The sequence below is a fragment of the Ovis canadensis genome, chromosome 13 (assembly GCF_042477335.2).
Source record: "Ovis canadensis isolate MfBH-ARS-UI-01 breed Bighorn chromosome 13, ARS-UI_OviCan_v2, whole genome shotgun sequence".
In the NCBI taxonomy this organism is placed as follows: domain Eukaryota; kingdom Metazoa; phylum Chordata; class Mammalia; order Artiodactyla; family Bovidae; genus Ovis; species Ovis canadensis.
In genome coordinates this window covers 45867006-45887294 of record NC_091257.1, presented here as the reverse complement: position 1 = coordinate 45887294, position 20289 = coordinate 45867006, and the positions used below count along the sequence as shown (strand labels likewise).

At 39.2% G+C, this 20289-nt stretch overlaps 1 protein-coding gene and 1 non-coding gene across 5 annotated transcripts in view; one reads left to right on the top strand and one right to left on the bottom strand.

The window, feature by feature from the left end:
- Positions 1–20289, top strand: part of RSU1 (Ras suppressor protein 1) — a 208348-nt gene that overhangs the window by 139616 nt on the left and 48443 nt on the right. The gene's annotated exons all lie outside the window — the stretch shown is intronic.
- TRNAC-GCA (transfer RNA cysteine (anticodon GCA)) lies at positions 12373–12444 on the bottom strand. The gene has a single exon. It is a non-coding gene; the product is annotated as a tRNA-Cys (tRNA).

Below are 20289 nucleotides of genomic sequence, written 5' to 3'. Positions count from 1 at the left end.
TTAGTTGTAGCATGGAAACTCTCAGTTGCCTCCTGCGGGATCTAGTTCCCTGACCAGGGATTGAGACTGGACCCCTGCATTGCGAGCACTGAGTCTTAGCCACTGGACCACCACGGGAAGTACCTGTAGTAGTAATTGTATGATGCCTTGTAAATAAACATTGGTTCGCAAGGATTTCTAGTCTTTTCTTTTATCAGATATGCATTCAAAGAACTCTCCCATGTTTCGCAAAGAGAAATGCTACCTGTAGACCCCATGGGAACGTGACATGCAGTGGCCAGCGAAATGCTTTTTCTTACACTTGTGAAAATGAGAATGTCAATCTGAGAAATACGTTGAATGATACCAGCTGTATTGGTATTGCAGACTGCTTTTGGTCTAAATTTTATAATATATAGCAAAGCTGTTATTTCAAAAATCTCTCCTGCTCACTTGTAGGGTCAACTAATTTTAACCATCTCTAAAAGACATTTACAAAAAACGAAAAGATACCCATTTGGCAGGGGGTGTAATATGGGGAGAAAAAAATGTAGAAATGGTAATTTATGGGAGGAACCAGGTTTCCTGAAAGCCTTCTCACCAGGAAAGACTAGATGCAACATAAATCAGAGAAATGTATTTCTTAGATGTACTATTGAACTTGTAAGAGAATCAGGGAGATTCTCCAAGGGACAAAAAGTCTGGATTTTCCAATTACAAAAAGTAGTTTGAAACCAGAGGGGTGTGGAAAGGAGACCAGGACTGCCCCCGTGGCAGTGCCTGGGTAAGGAATTCAACAGCTTAGGGACCATGGAGGGAAAAGAAGTGATTGGACCTGGGGTCTGAGTAAAGCTGGAGGGCCAAGTGTGAAACACTCTCTCAAAGCTAGGCTACGCCTTTACTGAAAGTCAGAGCCAAAAAACAAATTAGCTCACCAGGAAAGGGAACAGGTAAGGAAATCTCTCCGTTTCTGCTGTTACTCTAAGTGGAGGAAAACCAGCGATCATTGAGATCATCCTCTCCCCTAAGAATTTGCTACTGTAAGCTTATTTGGGTGGAGTCTCTAGTTTTAGTTTTTTAAGCTTATTTTTGGATGAATCTGAGGTACAGATTTATAGTTTTTACAGGGTCATGGAAACCTTAACCTAGAAAAGCAATGTATTTCCAAATTGGAGGATCCCTACAGCCCTTGGTAGAAATAAGTATGAACTGTCTCTAGCAGAAAGAGCTAGCAATCCATCGCCCTCAGAATTGCTACAGATGCAGCTTGTATACCATAAAACATAACCAACACTCAACAAAGCAATCCAGACATTACCCAACAGGAAATAACAGAACACCAGAGTCATCTGAGATAGTAAACAAACAGGTTTAGATTTCCCTGTGTCTCATGACACCAGGGAGCTCAAAACTGCATTTAAAACAAATGCGTGTGAAGTATATTGAGAAAAAAACATTGAGCGAGAAATAAGATACCATCAGAAATGATCAGCAGGATTTGGGAAGGAACCAAGTAGAATTACAGGAAAGAAAAATACATAATCATTGCAGTTAAAAACTCAGGAGATAGGTGAAAGGAGGATTATACACATCTGATGAGATAATTAACGGACAGGAAGATGATGAAGAAATTACCTGACGTGAAACATAGAGGAAGTGAAAAAATAGTGATGAGAGTCAGGAAGTAGGAGTGATTCCGAGAATGTCAAGCTGTCATATATGTCAATCTGGATCCAGAATATTAAAACAGTGAAACTGGGGGATGTCAAGAACCTGCTCCCCAAGTCCCATGGGGGTGATGCCTCACTGGACCCTGGGTGTATCACATGCAAAGGCACTTGAGCTTAGGCACTCTACTCCTTTAAAATGAACTAGAAGCACACCAGCAGTTTGCCCAGGAGAGACAACATCTATAGTCTCCCAGGCCAATAAACAAATCTACCTTCTGCTCTAGGGGACAACTTTATGTTCTAAGGTTGTTCACTATGCTGATACCTGGAAAAGTTATCCCAGAACCAAAGCTGCCAGTGCCTCTGCTCACAAAACGTGTGGAAGCAGTCACATCCTATGGGGAGTTATTTCCCAACAGTAGAGGGGCACTTTGTTTAAGGTATAAAGACAGAATTTTCCCAGAATGTTGCAAAATTGGAATCATCTACTAGAGAGAAAGCACTGATTTCCAAGCAACATAAATAAATACGTATTTAGATACCTTGGGGGATCTATAGAATCTCATTTCATTCAAAGACCCAGGCAGACTAGTTGGGTTTAACTGTTCTTCCATTGTATCAAACACAAGGGGGAAAGAAATTAACAAAAACGTTACTGTGTGTTTTTCTTCAGTCAGTTCAGTCCAGTGGCTCGGTCTTTGCGACCCTATGGATTGCATCATGCCAGGCTTCCCTCTTCTTATTAAGCACCAAATTATCTTAGATGATCAGGTCACACCTTGTCATAGAGCAGTGCATGAGGAAGACATGCAGAACCTGATGACCGTGATACAAGAGCTGTCTGTAGTGGTAACTTCAGGAGCAGTTGAAGAAAATTGTGGGAATGAGAAAATACAGAGAATTTTCTGAACTCTACTTTGATGCAAGCAAACATAGGCATCTAAGAAGAATGAAAATCTAACCTAGGATTGTTCTTTCTGTTGCATATGATAAAGATTTATGGTGATATTTTAAGATGGCACGCAAATCCCACAAAGCTAAAAATCTAACCTAGAATAATTATGTGGAGGATTTGGACTAGTTTTTTCAGTATCTGTTGAGGTGTACATCCATACTGTTATTCTTCAGCAGCCTGTTTATTACAAGTTTTTAATGTTTGAATTAAATCAGTTAAGTCAGTTCCTTGATTTGCAAAATAAGCTGAAGGACGTGTTAGGAGTTAACGTTTGCAGAAGTTTCCCAGCTCAGATTTGAATCTGTGTCCAGCTTTGTGGCAGATCTGAATCAATATTTCTGCCTGGAAGTCACATAACCTCGACGAGAGATTAATGTGGTTACTGCTGGGTTCCGTGTTCCTCGTCAGCTAAGTATGTGCACTTGTCACTCATATTTTGTTTTCAGCTTGTTACACTGACAGAAAAATCTCTGCAGAATAAAGGACCAGTTTTCTGAGCCTATGAAGCTCTCTTGTATTTGCATATTTTCAGGATTTAAAGCAAAAGATGATTTTCCTTGAAATGTTATTTATTTGTGTTTTTTTTTTCCTGTTTCTATGATATGGGGAAACATTATTGACAGCTCTTAAGATGTCTGTCTCTCATTATGTTTCTGCTGATTGCTCATTTTGTTGATTCAGTAGCACAAGAAATAAAGATAATTTTCCTTATATTCACCAACGTATATGCAAAAGTTTTTATGTAAAACCCAGAGTGAAATTTCTGCCTTTGGTTAAAGCTACTTTTCTTTTTTTTTTGTATTTTACATAAACTATTGATGAAGTCCATAGTAAGGCAATTTTGTAGGTGAAACAAGTCATTCCAGTTTTAACTCTGATAATTCAAGTATGGTTGAGTATATCTTTTGTATACTTGGTTACTCATGGATTCGTGATGGAAAGGAACTCTAAAGTTACTATGAAATCACTTGTTTAAATCCATTGATTTCATAAAGACCCCAGCTTACAACCCCCTGATTAAAACCTTAAAGAAAATGACATTGTTGAGCTAGTGTTCATTTTATGTTGTACATGAACTAATAATCCTCTTAACAAATAAACAAGGAAACAAAAACTTAACTTCATTTATAATAGCAATGATTAGAAATAGGAAGTATATGATCAGATCAGATCAGTCGCTCAGTCGTGTCCGACTCTGTGACCCCATGAACTGCAGCATGCCAAGCCTCCCTGTTCATCACCATCTCCCGGAGTTCACTCAAACTCACGTCCATCGAGTCGGTGATGCCATCCAGCCATCTCATCCTGTGTCGTTCCCTTTTTCTCCTGCCCCCAATCCCTCCCAGCATCAGAGTCTTTTCCAGTGAGTCAACTCTTCGCATGAGGTGGCCAAAGTACTGGAGTTTCAGCTTTAACATCAATCCTTCCAAAGAACATACAGGGCTGATTTCCTTCAGAATGGACAGGTTGGATCTCCTTGCATCCAAGGGACTCTCAAGAGTCTTCTCCAGCACCACAGTTCAAAAGCATCAGTTCTTCGGTGCTCAGCTTTCTTCACAGTCTAACTCTTGCATCCATACATGACCACTGGAAAAACTATAGCCTTGACTAGACGGACCTTTGTTGGCAAAGTAATGTTTCTGCTTTTCAATATGCTATTTAGGTTGGTCATAACTTTTCTTCCAAGGAGTAAGCGTCTTTTAATTTCATGGCTGCAGTCACCATCTGCAGTGATTTTGGAGCCCCCAAAAATAAAGTCTGCCACTGTTTCCACTGTTTCCCCATCTATTTCCCATGAAATGATGGGGCTGGATGCCATGATCTTCGTTTTCTGAATGTTGAGCTTTACGCCAACTTTTGCACTCTCCTCTTTCACTCTCCTCAAGAGGCTTTTTAGTTCCTCTTCACTTTCTGCCATAAGAGTGGTGTCATCTGTGTACCTGAGGTTATTGATATTTCTCCTGGCAATCTTGATTCTAGCTTGTGCTTCTTCCAGCCACGCATTTCTCATGATGTACTACACATAGAAGTTAAATAAGCAAAGTAACAATATACAGCCTTGACATACTCCTTTCCTATTTGGAACCAGTCTGTTGTTCCATGTCCAGTTCTAACTGTTGCTTCCTGCCCTGCATACAGGTTTCTCAAGAGGCAGGTTAGGTGGTCTGATATTCCCATCTCTTTCAGAATTTTCCACAGTTTATTGTGATCCACGCAATCATGGAGCCATACAGTCGAATGCTAGGGAACCATTGAAAGTTGTGTTGTAGAAGATTAATGACTTTGGAGAATTTTTGGAATATGTTACACATTTAAAAAGCAAACTATATACCTGTGGTCCACAAAGCTTTAAAAGATACACCTCAAGTATGAATATAATTTTCTCACGTTTGGATTGTCTGTGGTTTTTGAGCCCATACCCTACACTTTTCTGTACTATTTTGGTGGTTGTAGATTCTCTCTGGTTTTGCATTTATTGCCCTTTATCTGCTCTTCTATTTCTCATTGTGGAAGAAGATACAAATTTTGATTAAGATCAAATTTGAAGGATTGTCACAATTGAATTGAAACAGGTGGTTCACAGCTGTATTATATCCCTAAATGTCCACTGACTTAGCATTTGATTGCATTTTGCATATCTTATTAAATAATGCAAAATGCATTTTTCTGTTCAGGAAGGGAGAAGATATATTTGGGTTGTTGCAGTGATTTTTGACACATACACTAACTTGTTTCCTTGATTTGTGCGTGGAGGAGAGTGTGTGTTTTAACTTGGGAGTAATCCAATGAGCCCAAGATGGTGAACCATTTGTGCTTCGAGGTCATGCTGACCCTCTTAGGCTAGACAGCTGGAGTTACTGGAGTGCTTCTGGGAGAGAAAAAGCGCTTTTGATGTAGAATCTTATTAACATGTTTAGGAATCCAGGGCTGTAAGTGAAAATAGACAATACAGCTTCCAGGACCAGCCAAAGCTTCCATTAACTCTGGAGTCACATTTGGGCCTCTGTGAACGTCTTTGAAACCCCTTTGAGATTACCATTCTCCCTCACTTTTTATAAGATTTTTGAAAAGCACATTGCAGTAATTAATGCACAGATAATTCAACCTCGGGGCATTATCTTTCAAGTGGGAAGATCTCCTGGAGTAGGCAATGGCAACCCACTCCAGTACTCTTGCCTGGAGAATCCCATGGAGGGAGGAGCCTGATAGGCTACAGTCCATGGGGTCACAAAGAGTCGGACACGACTGAGCGACTTCACTTCACTTCACTTCACTTACGATATCAAGTACAACTAACTTCAACCAAATCATAATGAAAATTGTACTAAAATATTAAAATTATACTTAATGTTTCTTTCTAGTCAGAGAGCCCTGATGGTTGTAAGAATGTAGCATACCCAAGAATACCTTGTTGCAGATTTTTAAACCCATGAATGGATGAATATTTAAGAAAGAACAATTCTTGGTTGTTTCAGTTCATGAGTTTAGTTAGTTTCCAGCACATTTATACTCATCCATCCTGTGTGGAGGCGATGCGGGCAGCCTCATCACTAACTATGTGAAGCTAACAGTGGCTTTTCTTTTTATGTTTTATACACCACACACACAATATGCACACAGAGTATTGTTTTGTGAGATGAATTGTGTGTAGGAGTCTGAGAGATCTATTTGTATCCTGGCTCTTTTCTAATTGTGTATCCTTGGGCACATCACTGAACTAATTTGTGTATTTCATCAACTTGAAAATGAGGGTGTTGCACTACCCTGTGTAAAACAGAGAGCTAGTGGGCAGCTGCTGTGTAGCACAGGGAGCTCAGCTTGGTGTCTGTGATGACCTAGAGGGGTGGCGTCAGGGGAGGAGGCTTCAGAGGGAGGGGATATATGTATATGCATAGCTGATTCACTTTGCTGTACAGCAGAAACTAACACAACATTGTAAAGCAGTCATCCTCCAATAAAAATAAGTAAATTTTAACATGTTAAAAAATGTTTTAAATAAATAATATTTAATAATAATAATGTTATTTAATGTTTAATAATAATGTTATTTAATGTTTTAAATAAATAAAATGGGGTATTGTTATAATCCTACTATAACATAACTTGTTTCTTAAATGTACATAATATATTGTTATGCAAATATAAGGCTTTATTCCTTCCTTTTTCCACTTCTTCCAGGAACACTACCTGAGACTTTGAAAAGATTTTTTTTTCTTCTGTTGGTGACTAAGTTCAGTGTTTTGTTTCTCTTCTCCGCTTGTATTTTTTCCCTTGATTTCCTTAGCTCTCCCTTTTATTTTTTTCTATTAAGAAAATTTTCTAAAATAGTATTAACAAAAGACTTAATTGTTTTATCTAATGCATTAAAGTAAGCATTATGCTTAGCACACATTTGTGGCTTTTTAAGTTGTGGTGTCATTTACGTACCTATACTGCACAGACCCTGAGTGTGTGTTCATAGTTCCCTGAGTTGTTTTTTTTTTTTTTTAATTGGGAAATTTGTATTCTCTGATTGCTTTGTGTTTGGGTATTCTGTGTTTTATTTTGCTTATTTGGCTGCAGTGGGTCTTACTTGTGGCATGTGGGCTCTTGGTTAGGTCTCTCAGATCTTTTGTTTTGGCACGTGGACTCCAGCTGTAGCATTTGGATCCAGGAGTGTGATGTGTGGGCTCTCTAGTTGTGGCATGTGGGCTTAGTTGCTCCATGGCATGTGGGATCTTAGTTCCCCAACCAGGAGTTGAACCCACATCTTCTGCATTGCAAAGCAAATTCTTAACCACTGGACCACCAGGGAAGTCCCTGTAGTTCTTGAGTTTTGACAAATGAATCTATCCCTGTAATCAGCTCCCCAGTCAAGCTATAGAACATTCCCGTCCCCCTGAAAAGTTTGGCAAAAACTCATCTACTTTTGGATGTGGTGCACTTCTCCAGATTTCTTGCCTGAAGGTGTGTGAATCACCTCTTCATGGTGTCAGGGGTCCTTCCATGGCTTCAGAGCAGAATTTCTGAATTAGCCCTTTTTGCTGATGACATGCTTTTTGAGCAGGAGAAAGTTCACTTGCTTTTTTTTGTATGAATTTTCCTTGGTTTGTTTGTTTGTTTGTTTTAATGTCTCTCTTCCCATTTCTAATGGATCTTGGCAATATATTTTATGGTTTAGCACCACTGTGAGTCAGCCTCACAAAAAAGGTCATTTAAAGGTTATGAAGGGTTCGACATTAGAAGCGTTTTAGTGTTGCCTCTGAAGTTTATCTTACTGCTGTCTGACCCCAGACATCACTCAGAATTTATGTAGTGTTTGTGTACATAAATGCTTTCTCCTCCTCAAAAAATTGAGTCAGATGTAGTAAAAGTCTGGGTTATTGTCAATAGGAGGAAATCCATCTCATTGCCATGCCAGCCATTCTTGTTCAGTGGACATATCTTGTTTATTTTCTTCTTTTTTCTTTTTTTCTTGCAAATAAGTGGTTCTTGGTTAGTTTGAAACTCTCCATCTTCTATTTTAAGTCAACTCTTTGTCATTTTTTTAAAAGCCTTCCTTAGATATAAGAGATACTCATAAGTGAAGTTTTTAAAGTACTGAAAGTTGCCAGCCATCATTCTATTTTTACTCTGTGATTTGATACCTGAACTAATATTTTTGAATAGTATTTCAAATGAGCATTGCTTATCGGAACTGTTTTTTAAAAAAAGTATCTGAAGTATGTTTGTTCCACCTTTCTTGTGTATTTACACCTCTTTGATTTTACTTTATGAGCAGCAAAAGCAAACTGTCACTATTTGCTGTAAATTGAAGCTTTTAATAACTATGTCTGTTCTCCAACATTTGTCAGCTTTGAATATTCTGTCAGTAGAAAATAAAAATAGCAGGGAAACTCAGCAGCAGTGACACTGAGAATTTATATGCTTATGCTAAAGGAAGGTAAAAAAAAATAATAATAATATTGAAGGGCAAGCATTTGGCATTTTCCCTTCAAATAATGTAAATTTGAACTGGCTTTTCCTCAAATAAATTTTAGATGAAAAGTTGGCCAAATAAATGAACATTTCATCATTAAACACAGAGCATCTTTTAATCTAGAAAGAAAAAAAGAGATTATTTCAGATCATGGATTCAATCATATAGGCCTTGTTTGACATAAACTTGAAAAATAAGTTTTATAAATACATAAAAAGAAACATGATAGCTCAGTAGTAAAAAACTGATGCATATAGCATTTAAATTTTTAAACTATTTTGTAGTAAAAATTCATGTGGAGAAGATCATCTTGGATATGTGAAAATAAATTAATTTATCTAATAAAGACGGTTAGAGTAAATCAAACTAAGTAAATTCCAGAGTCCACATTTTTGTTAATAAATTGTATGTGTCAGTTGTAAATATTAAACACACGAATGAAATATATGTTATGAAAAATTCACTGTGTTCTCTTTTCAGATAAAACCATAAAAAGTTTTTCAGGACTCCTTATTGATAATTTAAACTCAGTTCTTAACCATTGTGCCTCTTTCTTTAATGTATCTTTCTACGTATGAGTCTGTTCTCAAAAGATACCTTTATCATTGTCTTTATCAATAACAGTAATAAATACCTCAGAAGCCCCAGCTGTGTGCCATGTTTGGTAAACATTGACAATAGGTCAGTAGCATTTTGTGTAGGAAGAAAAGTGTCAAAATCCTGCTTAGTGGTGCTACTGTGTCATCTTCATTTAAACCTCTGCTGTAACAGACGATTAATGAAACTATGAGCTTATTTATCTCCCTGTCAGTCTTGTGATGTGTCTGCAAATATAGGGAATTTAAAAAATAACCACAGTGAGCTAAAGAGACAGTCTCTGCTTTTGCAGACTGGACATGCCTGGATGTTTTAGTTTAGATTTGTATTAGCATTACTCCATTATTATGGATTGAGCCTGAGGGAAGGAGAAAATTAATTATTGCTAAAATTAATAAGATAATTGCATATGTATAATTTTGAAAAACAGTCTACAAGTATGTTATTCCGTAATGAGAGGTGCCTGGTCCTAATTCATCCTTTGGAGAAAGTGGAATTTGAGGTTTTCAATCTGTTTGGTTTGTTTTTTTTTCAACAGAAGTCCAAAAATAGTGTTTTATACTATAAAAGTGATGATAGTGGGGAGTTGAGAATTTACTTTATACTTTATTAGAATGGGTTTGTTTGTTTCCAGTAAATGTGCTTATGTGTCTTAAAATTTCATCTCAATCAAGATTAAGGAGTGATAGCCAGTGAACTTGAGATGTTAGTCAAATGTTAATGATTTTTGAAGATAGTAGTTGCATTCTTTTTCTGCAGAGGATTTTCATACTGAATTGAGCAGAGAATTTGGTTTGTTCAACTGCCCCAGCTTGCCTCTAAAGAACTTCATAAGGAAGACAGAAGGTGATCATTCTGTTTGGCATTTTCCCCTGTCTTGATCTGCACGATAGTGGTTACAAAGCCTCTGATTTCATTTTCTTTCTTTTTGTCCCTCTCCTACATAAGAAAGTTAAATTTTTTTAATTTATTTTTTCTTCTTTTATTGGCTCTAATTTTAAGTCCCTCTTAAGATTTGCAGAGCTGTGTTAAGATTCTTTCAGGTTCAATATTTCTTTTTAAATACTGATAAGATTCTCTCCTTTGAATGTTTTCATCCTTTTTAATTTTGTTAATTGATTTGGATAAATCAGTTATCCCAGTTGTTTGGATATTGAAAAAATAAGATGGATATCTCCTAGAAGGAGAGTAATTTAATTCCCAGTTTTTACACATGCTGAAAACTGTGTCTTTGTGATTCACAGGGGCCAGTTATAATCTGCATTTTGTTAGGGTATTTGTCTTACTTATGAATAAATTTGATGAAAACCTTTTTAAGTTAAAGCTACATGGATGGCTCAAAAATATAAATAAAGATGAGATTGTTTAAATCTTTGATGAAGCAAGTTCGTCAGGTTCTCATGGTGTTTTTTGGAGAAATGTTTAAATGGGTTTCCGTTAACTATTTGAAAAGTCTCAGAACAGAATCTCATTTTATAGGATTCTTAGTAGGAAGTGGAAAATGAATATACAACAGGAAAGTCTTTCTTTGTAAATAAATCTAAATATCATCTGCCATAACTAATGCTTTCATATTTTGTGACTTGGGCAAATTTAAATAGTTTTTAAATAGTTAAGTGAAGTTAGCAATTAAAAAACAGTATCTTGCTTTTCAGCAGTAGAGTGTGAATTATGGAAACTTGTTCTGAATCTTCTGTATATATTCCAAGTAAATTTAATTCTTTGTAAGTCGTTACTTTGAGATATGAGAGCCAATCATTTAATTTCCTAGTTCATTTCACAAAAAAAAAAAAAAAAAGAATTTTTGTTTGTTATAGCCATCTGGATAAGTTTCCCCCTTGGTACTGTTTCTTTCTTGCTTCTTCAAACAAATTATAAATTTGACTAATTGGTCATCTTTAACTCCTGTAAGTGTCTCTAATTTGGAGGCTTGTAACAAGGTTTGACATATCCTTACCAGCAACAGGAGGAAGAAGAGTAACAAGCAGTCTATCTAGAAAGTCATCAAATCAGTCAGGTTCTGAGATGTCAGAGTAGCTGACCTTGATTGACTTGATAGTCTTTGAACTGCCTTCAGTTCAGTCGCTCAGTCATGTCCGACTCTTTGCAACCCCATGGCCTGCAGCATGCCAGGCCTCCCTGTCCATTGCCAACTCCTGGAGTTTACTCAAATTCATGTTCATTGAGTCGGTGATGCCATCCAACCATTTCATCCTCTGGCGTCCTCTTCTCCTCCTGCCTTCAATCTTTCCCAGCATCAGGGTCTTTTCCAATGAGTCAGTTCTTTGCATCAGGTAGCCAAACTATTAGAGTTTCAGCTTCAGCATCAGTCCTTCCAGTGAATATTCAGGACTGATTTCCTGTAGGATTGACTGGTTGGATCTCCTTGCAGTCCAGGGGACTCTCAAGAGTCTTCTCCAACACCACAGTTCAGAAACATGAATCCTTCGGCACTCAGCTTTCTTTAGTTTCCCCAAAATGATCAGTCTTTGAGAGACTAAAGAAAAGTGATTCAGAGAGACTTCATTCTGATATCACTGCATAGTTTAGTGACTGGTCCAGCCCCTGCTTATATGCCAGTCAAAGAATAGTCCAATGATCCTACTACGTATTATTGGGTTTTCTTAATTGGTTTTAATTGAGATAAAATGCACCCACCATACAATTCACCCATTCAGACTGTATAATTCAGTGACTTGTAATAGATTCATAGAGATTGCATCCATCATCACAAGAGTAATAGAATATTTTTATTACCTCAAGACTCACACCTCTTGTGTAGAGAACAAATGTATGGGTACCAAGGGGGAGGAAGGAGAGGGAGGAATTGGAAGATTGGGATTGACATATATACACTATTGATACTATGTATAAAATAGACAGTTAGAACCTTCACTTCATTTTTCTATATATAGCACAGGGAACTCTACTCAATGCTCTATGACGACCTAAATGGGAAGGAAATCTAAGGAAGAGGGAATGTAAGTATATGTATAGCTGATTTACTTTGTGTCTGTACAGCAGATAGGTGTTCCTGTACAGCAGAAACTTAACACAGTATTGTAAAGCAACTATGAGTGAGTGAGTGAAGTCGCCCAGTCATGTCCGACTCTTTGTGACCCCATGGACTGTAGCCTATCAGGCTCCTCCGTCCATGGGATTTTCCAGGCAAGAGTGCTGGAGTGGATTGCCATTTCCTTCTCCAGGGGATCTTCCCAACCCAGGAATTGAACCTGGGTCTCCCGCATTGCAGGCAGACGCTTTACCATCTGAGCCACCAGGGAAGCCTTAAAAATTAAGAAAGAAAAAATAAAAACCATACTTCTTAGCATCGCACTCACTCCTTTCTTCAGCTTTGGCAGCCACTAATCCATCTCTAGACATTTCCCTACTCTGGACATTTGATAAAAATGGAATCATTTATCCTTTGTGATTAGCTTCTTTCACTTCAACATAATGTTTTTATGGTTCAGGGTCCATGTTGTGTTATTGGTGGGTCATTCCCTTTTTATGGCCAAATAACATCCCCTTGTGTGGTTCAGCCCCGTTTTCTTGAACCATCTATCAGTGGGTAGGTGTTTATGTTGTTTTCACTTTTTTGGCTGTGAATATTACTGCTGTGAACACTTGTGTACATGTTTCCATGCAGATGTATTTTCAGTTCTCTTGGGTGTATGCCTAGGAATGGAATTGCTTTTAACCACAAGACTGTCCTCCAAGCTCCTGCACCCTATTTTATTCCCACCAGTGATGTCTGAGGATGTCAGTGTTGCCATATCCTGGTCAACACATGTTGTTATCTGATGATACCCATCCTAGCTGTCCTGGTGGGTGTGAAATATCAGCTCATTGTGGCTTTAATTTGCATTTCCCTAATGGCTGTGACACTGAGCATCCTTTTATATGCTCATTCTCTGGCTTTAATAGTGTTGGTTACATCATCTTACAAACTGATGATTGCTACCCATGTACTAACATGTGTCATGTCTATACTGAGCCCTGAAGCTGGAAATAGCTTTGAGACCTGCCTCCTTGCCATTACAGGGTAGAAGGAAGGAAAAAAAAAAATCAGTCTTTGGGGAAATATATTGGAAGAAAGTGTGGACAGAGAACAGGGATACTTGGGAGGAAGGGTTCAATTCTGCTATTGGTCCCAGTAAAAAAAGTCATGGAGATGGTATTAATTTCTGGTGAACAATTATGTTTTAGGCATTGAACCAAAAGGGGGCAGTAAGGATGGAGAGACTTGATTCCTGACTGTGCTAAGAGCAGTCATTGTCCAGTGTGGGTCTTCATTCTTGACATCTTAGGTGTTTTAGGCGAAGGTTTAACACAACACCCCTGACCTGGCATCTTGTTCCTTTTGACCACCCTCCTTATTGGGGAAAGGACTTTCTCATATCAAATAAGACAGGGCCAGATGCTACAAAGCAGCTGAACAAGAGCTGTGCCCATTTGGTCCGAGAAGTGCTTTTGTGGTTGTTATTGTTGTTATTTTGGAGTGCACATGAGAATCCCTTTTAGTGCCAAGTTTATATCTGGGGGAAAAAAAATTCCTTTTGGAAAAAGAATGTGATTTGTCATCTTCACTTTACAACATATGAAATGACGTCTCTTGGTCCTTAGCAAACATGAAGGACGGTACCTTTCAGAAATACAGTACCTTTTGTCTGTGATTCAGTGTTTAAACTTTCAGGTGGTTTTGTTTGTTTTCAGTATTCTTTTTCTGATAGCTTTTATGATGATTTTGGTGAAAAGATCAGCTTCTGTGAAACATGCAAGGAAAACCACTTTCTGTACTATACCTCACTTAGAAAAATGCTGCCTCTTAAAGACTTTCTGAGATTGTCCCTAAAAGCTCTACAATATAAGTGACTTAGTGTATCCTTGATTGGCTCAAATCCTTCATGTTTACAGGCACACCTTGGAGATAGTGCAGGTTCAGTTCCAGACAACCACAGTTAAGCAAATATCACAATAAAGCAAGTCTCACGAGTTTTTTGGTCTCCCAGGGCAAATAAAAGTTACATTTATACTGTACATAGTCTAGTAAATGTACAGTAGCATTTTGTCTAAAAAAGTATATAACTTCATTTAAAAATTTTTATTGCTGAGAAATGTTGAGCATCATCTGACAATGCAGAGTTACCACAAACTTTCTGTTTGTAAAAAATGCAATATCTGCCACATGCAGTACAGGAAAGTACACTGAAATGAGGTCTGCCTATAGTGAATTTGCAACTTGGACAGGTTAGTCTCAAAAACCATATAAACTGATTTTGCTCATTAGTTATGACACCTGATGGCTTAAGGAAAAAGAGATTTGTACCTTGAAACTTCTGGAGCCTTTCCAACATCACTGATTTGGGTTTTTTTCCCCTCAAAAGAGGGTCCTAAGAAATCAGAGCTATTAAAATTGTTTTAATTTTCTTTTCCTCTAGGGTAAGATTAGATCAGAAACAAAGGGTTTTCTGAAAGGCTTTCATGAAAAAAAAAAAGGCTGTTGCAAGAATGCCATGAAATAATTAAAGCTCAGTTATTTGCATCCATGTTTTCTTAAATGAATTTAACCTATCACAATATGTATTCTTGGCTTTAAAAGTTACTTTTATTAATAACATTGGGAAAACTTTCATTCCTAGTGCTTTGGATATTACTCTGCAGTTCACCGTAAATATTCCTCTTCTTCTTTTGGCAGACCCACTTAGCATGCAAAAATGGCAACCTTACACTCTGCATGGCAGCTCATTCCGCTCGGAGACAGAGTCTGGTTTTGATTCTGGCATCACCATTTTTTAGGTGCATGACCTTGAGTTGTTCTTTAACTTCTCTTTTATCTTTTTGGTAGCATGGAAAATCTGTACATCTCCATGCATTCCAGGGCTGCTGTGAGGATAAATAAGAAAGGATGTGAAATGCACAGGGCAGAGCCCCTGACACATGGGACACACCAGTCATGGTGCCTACAGTTACTGTCTTTGTGGTTAAATCTTCTTAGTGGGAAGGAAGTGTGTTTAAATTCAGATCCCTCAGACTATCAGGGAGCATTTTGATTGTGGTGATAACTCACTCTGAAGGCATGAACTTCCTGTATGATTTGTCAGTCGTCCGCATTTGAGTGGGTAGTGGGTAAGTTATTGATAATAATCCCCGCAGCTTGTGTTTATTGAAGGCTGGGCTGTGCCAGGCCCAGATGGGGGCAGAAGGAGAGAACTGGGTTTGTATTTTCTAGCTTAGCTGGTGGACAGCCGTGGAAGGCAGGTGCTCTTATTATCCCTGTGACTAGTTTTAGAAACTGAGGCACAGAGAAGTTAGGGAAGGTTTCCACAGTCACACAGTTAATACATCTAGCCGAAGGGTCAGTAACTATGGGTCAAAAAAAAAAATAACTGTAGGTCAATTTATATTAATATATTGATCACGTTTACATTGGCTTCCCTAGTGGCTTGTTCATGGGGTCACAGGGAGTCGGGACACAGCTGGGCAACTGAACTGAACTAGTGGCTCAGTGGTGAATAATCCACCTGCTGATACAGGAGACACAAGTTCGATCCCTGGGTCGGGAAGATCCCCTGGAGTAGGAAATGGCAACCCACTCCAGTACTCTTGCCTGGGAAATCCTGTGGACAGAGGAGCCTGGGGGGCTACAGTCCATGGGGTTGCAAAGAGTCGGACACGACTTAGTGACTGAGCATGCACACACACTTTTATATTATTTGGGTGGGAATGAATTTAGGTACAGAAGTTTATTATAATTCTTGCAAGGGGGAGGAATAAGGTAACAAGAATTCACCATATACTTGTGACTAAGCCTAATATTTTTATATAGATATAAAATTTGTATATTTTAAGTTGTTCATGTATTATCATGCATGTAGCGTTGGTCCATAAAATGCTGAACTAGCTTATTGAATGAATTCCTTCATAAATGAGCTTTATTCACACACTGAAAATAATCTTCGTACCTTCAAGTGTCCACCAAAAAACCCCTCTGAAGTAAAAGGTAGCCATCATTTTTAAGGCACTCATGGTATTTCTCTTCTCAGTAACAGATCACACCTGTGGTCGTTTTCTGTAAATCATCGTTACACATTTGACATTGTCCAGACGAATCTGGACACATGGTCAGGCATTACTGGACTCACTTCTCATGCCATATCTTGACCTTTAACTGTCCTCCATGGTTGTACCTCTGAATAGCCATCCTGTTTTTAAATCCCTTCATAATGAAAATACTAATCACTGGTTTTTGTCTCCTGAGTTAATTAAGCAGTGAACACATGCACTGATCAAAAGTTCTTTTTATGATTTTACCTCTTAGAATTAGTGTTTCGATTTTAAAGGATTGATGCATTTTTATTTGGGCTTATTGTTTGTAGAGCGAGCATGAAATTTTCGTGTGTAAATTATATCCTGGTAAACCTGACTTCTAACAAGCACAGAAAAGCATAAATATTTGAAATCTGGAGACTAGCAAAGAATCATATATAAATTCGAAATAGAGAATCCACAAGGATTTTGTTCTAAACGGCTGTTAGTCTTTTGGAAATAGGTTTAAGATGACGGCTTTTACAAAATAAATTATTTCAGGATCCTTTTAGAGAATATTTGTATGAAGAGAAAAGAATGTTATAGCTTTCAAGACTAATGGTCTGATTTTACATAACACTGATATTCCTCCAAAGCTAAGAATGATGTCTCTTTGTTTACTCACCATATGAAAACGTGCCATCCTGGATATAATTAATGGCCAGAAAATTTAAGACAAAGGAAAGTGGCTCACTGTCAGCATGCAGCAGATACTCTGTGAAAAATCCTTGTTGGAAAAAAGTAAGAAACCCAGATTTTAAAGCTGGTGGTAGGTTTCTGTTGCTCACCGGAGCCCAGAGTCAAAGGCTGGCTTTGGTGCAGTTTTACCTGTAAGATGCCCTCTGTGCATCTCCCCAGAGCAGTGCTTTGTGTTTTTGTTTGTTTTGTTCTTGATTAATTAATTTATTTCTTGTGGCTGCACCAGGCCTTAGTTGTGGCGTACGGGATCTAGTTTCCTGACCAGGGGTCAGACTTGGACCCCCCTGCATTGGGAGCGTGGAGTCTTAGCCACTGGGCCACCACGGAAGTCCCAGTGCTTCGTTATTTTACAACTTTTCTGGGTAATTCAGTCTTGGGTTTTCCAGACCACCTGTGATCTTGTCCCTTGCTTCTTCCCCACATCTCCTACCTCCCTGCCTTTGCCCATCCCATCTAACTGGTCCCAGTAATGATATTAGAGAAAGTGAACACATTAGCATTCTTCTCTATCATCAGGTAATGTGCTAGGTGACAGAGGAAGTCAGAATTAGACTCCAGGCAGTCTGACATCCATCGCTCTTCCATGTAATCGAGAACTCCAGAGCAGGATGTTATTGCTCCATTCAGATAAATACAGAATGCCAAGTTTGCAAAAGTGAGCTGTGCCTTAGACTGTTAGAGATGGAAGGAATTACCTAGGACTCTTGTGAGACTTAGGTAGCAGCCAGCTTACAGGAAGCCATCTCTGCCGGGCTGGAGACTATCTGGCCCTTTGCCGTGGGAGCGGGTTTGTGGTCTCAGCCCTAAAAGCCAGGTCTACTCACAGGCAGACCCAGGTTCTCACTCTGATTATTCTAATAAAGGTGTGGTTACTGGGACTTCCCTGGCTGCCCAGTGGTTAGGACTTCACCTTTCAATGCAGAGGGTATGGGTTTGAGCCCTGGTTGGAGAACTAAGGTCTCATACTCCTCAGGGTCAAAAAGCCAAACATAAAGCAGAAGCGATATTGTAACAAAATCAGTAAAGACTTTAAAAATGATCCACATCAAAAAAAAAAACTTTTTAAAAAAAGATGTTATTACAACAAGCACTACCTTGTTTAGGAGTATCTGTTTGTGGGTGACCTTTTAAAATTCTTTTTTAGATTCTACTCTCTGTTTTGAGAGGGGATTAAAACCTGATAACATAAACCATCAGCTGCAGCGGGTTGTCCTGTGAAGTGCTTCCTCACGTGGCCCTGCAGAGCCTAGACTTTGTGGTGCTGATGCTGGGCAAGGATTTCGCACATCCTCTCGCCTAGTGTTAACACAATGACAGGACCCGTTGTTGAGGTCCATTCCCACGCCTGTATTGCTGGAGCCCCTGTTTTATGTTCATGACAGACCATCAGCCAAGGGATTCAGAGGTGCCTAAAGTTAGCTGTGTCCCCTGCCCACGTGACCTGCACAGTGCAGTAAGGGAACCACACCCGGATCACATGGGCTCATCAACAGACGTGTATCATACACCTCAGTGAGTGTGGCAAAGGAAGAGCACACCATGCTGGGTGGGCTTGTACCAGACCCCTCGATGGCTGAACCACAGCGCTAACCAGCTGAAGGGATGAATGAGAAGGGTGAAGGGTGTCCAGGGGGCGCCTGGAAGGATGTTTCTGGCAGAGATGGCCACACATGCAAAGGCCTTTTGGCCACAGAGAGCACGGCCCATTGAAGAAGTTGACTGTGCTTGGAGCAGGGAGAGGAGTTCCAGGTGAAGTCAAAATGCTAAATGAGGGGACCACCTCATGCCACCTGCTAGCCCACCTTGAGGATTTTTATGCCAGAGCAAAGGGAAATGCCAAGTGTGAAAGGCCAGTGGTGTGATTAGAATCACGTTGGAAAAAGATCACTTTAGTTCCATGTATAGAACAGAGGAGAGGAGCCAGTGGAAGTGGAGAGACCCATAGCTGGGCTGTCTCAGGGGCCTGGGTGCGTAGCCTGAACCAGGGAAGTGATGGAGAGGTTGAGAAAGCGACTCGGGGCTGAGAACTTGGCAGTGCTTCTGTGAAAGCTGGACAGGAGGGCAAGTGAAGTGTCAAGAATTATTTGGGGGTTATGCTCCCACAGCAGGCAAAATAAATACAGGATCTAAAGTTGAGGGCCTTCCCTGGTGGTCCAGTGGGTAAGACTTTGTCTTCCAATGCAGGGGATGTGGGTTTGATTCCTGGTTGAGTAACTAAGATCCCACATGCCTCATGGCCAGAAAACCACAACATAAAACAGAAGCAGTATTGTAACAAATTTAATAAAGGCTTTAAAATTGATCCATATTTTTTAAAAAAACTTAAAAAAATAAAAATTGAAAGTAGCTGTATATGTATAACTGAATCACTTTGCTGTACACCTGAAACACAACATTATTATAAACTATATATTCCAGTATAAAATAAAAAGTTAAGTCAAAAATAGATACGTGAAGTTGCTCAGTTGTGTCTGACTCTTTGCGACCCCATGGACTGTAGCCTACCAGGCTCCTCTGTCCATGGGATTTTCCAGGCAATAGTCCTGGAGTGGGGTGCCATTTATAACCAGAATTCAACAGGCCCTGTGTTCTGCCCTCCCCCTTTCTCCTCTCTTCCCCACACCTCTCTTTTTCACGCCTCTCCTCCTTCCCTGCCTCTTCCCACCCCCCTCTCTTTCTCTTTCCTTCTCATAATTTTCCTAACTTGCTGGTGGAACCCAGGCAGAAAGCTTGGGTGCTTGTGAAGATACTTCAATCCATAACTTTGTAGGTACCAGATGCTAGATCAGTTCCTATTAATATGAAACAAGGGGTTGATACGAAGCCTTCCTAAAATATATTGTCTCATTTATATGAAAAGCATACAACTCGAGAGCACATATTTTGAACTCGCTGGTGAGATGAAACACGAGCCGGCTAGGTGGCTTCCAGGCACTAAACCGCATGTCTGCATGAATTGCGGTGTTGCTGTAAATATTTCCGGGCACAGACAGGTAGATGCAATCGGAAAAACCTGAACAAATTCTTAGGATGCCGATATTGTCACCAGATCCCCCTGCAGAATGAAGTTGTTTGACAAAGTGTTTCCCTGGTGATTTGGCTGCAGATGAAAATGTCTCCAGCAATAAAATTCCCGTGCTTGAGTCTTCACCCCACTCTCATCCGTCAGCAAATGACATATCAAGGCTCTTTTTTGCTGTATTTGTTAATATGTTGGCAGAAATATGGGAAACATTGTTATTCCCTTCAATTTCTGCACATGGATTTTTTTTTTCTGCCTTTAGACACATTAATTTTACCAAAATATTTGTGAGCTGAAAATCTGTGTCTCATCAACAGGA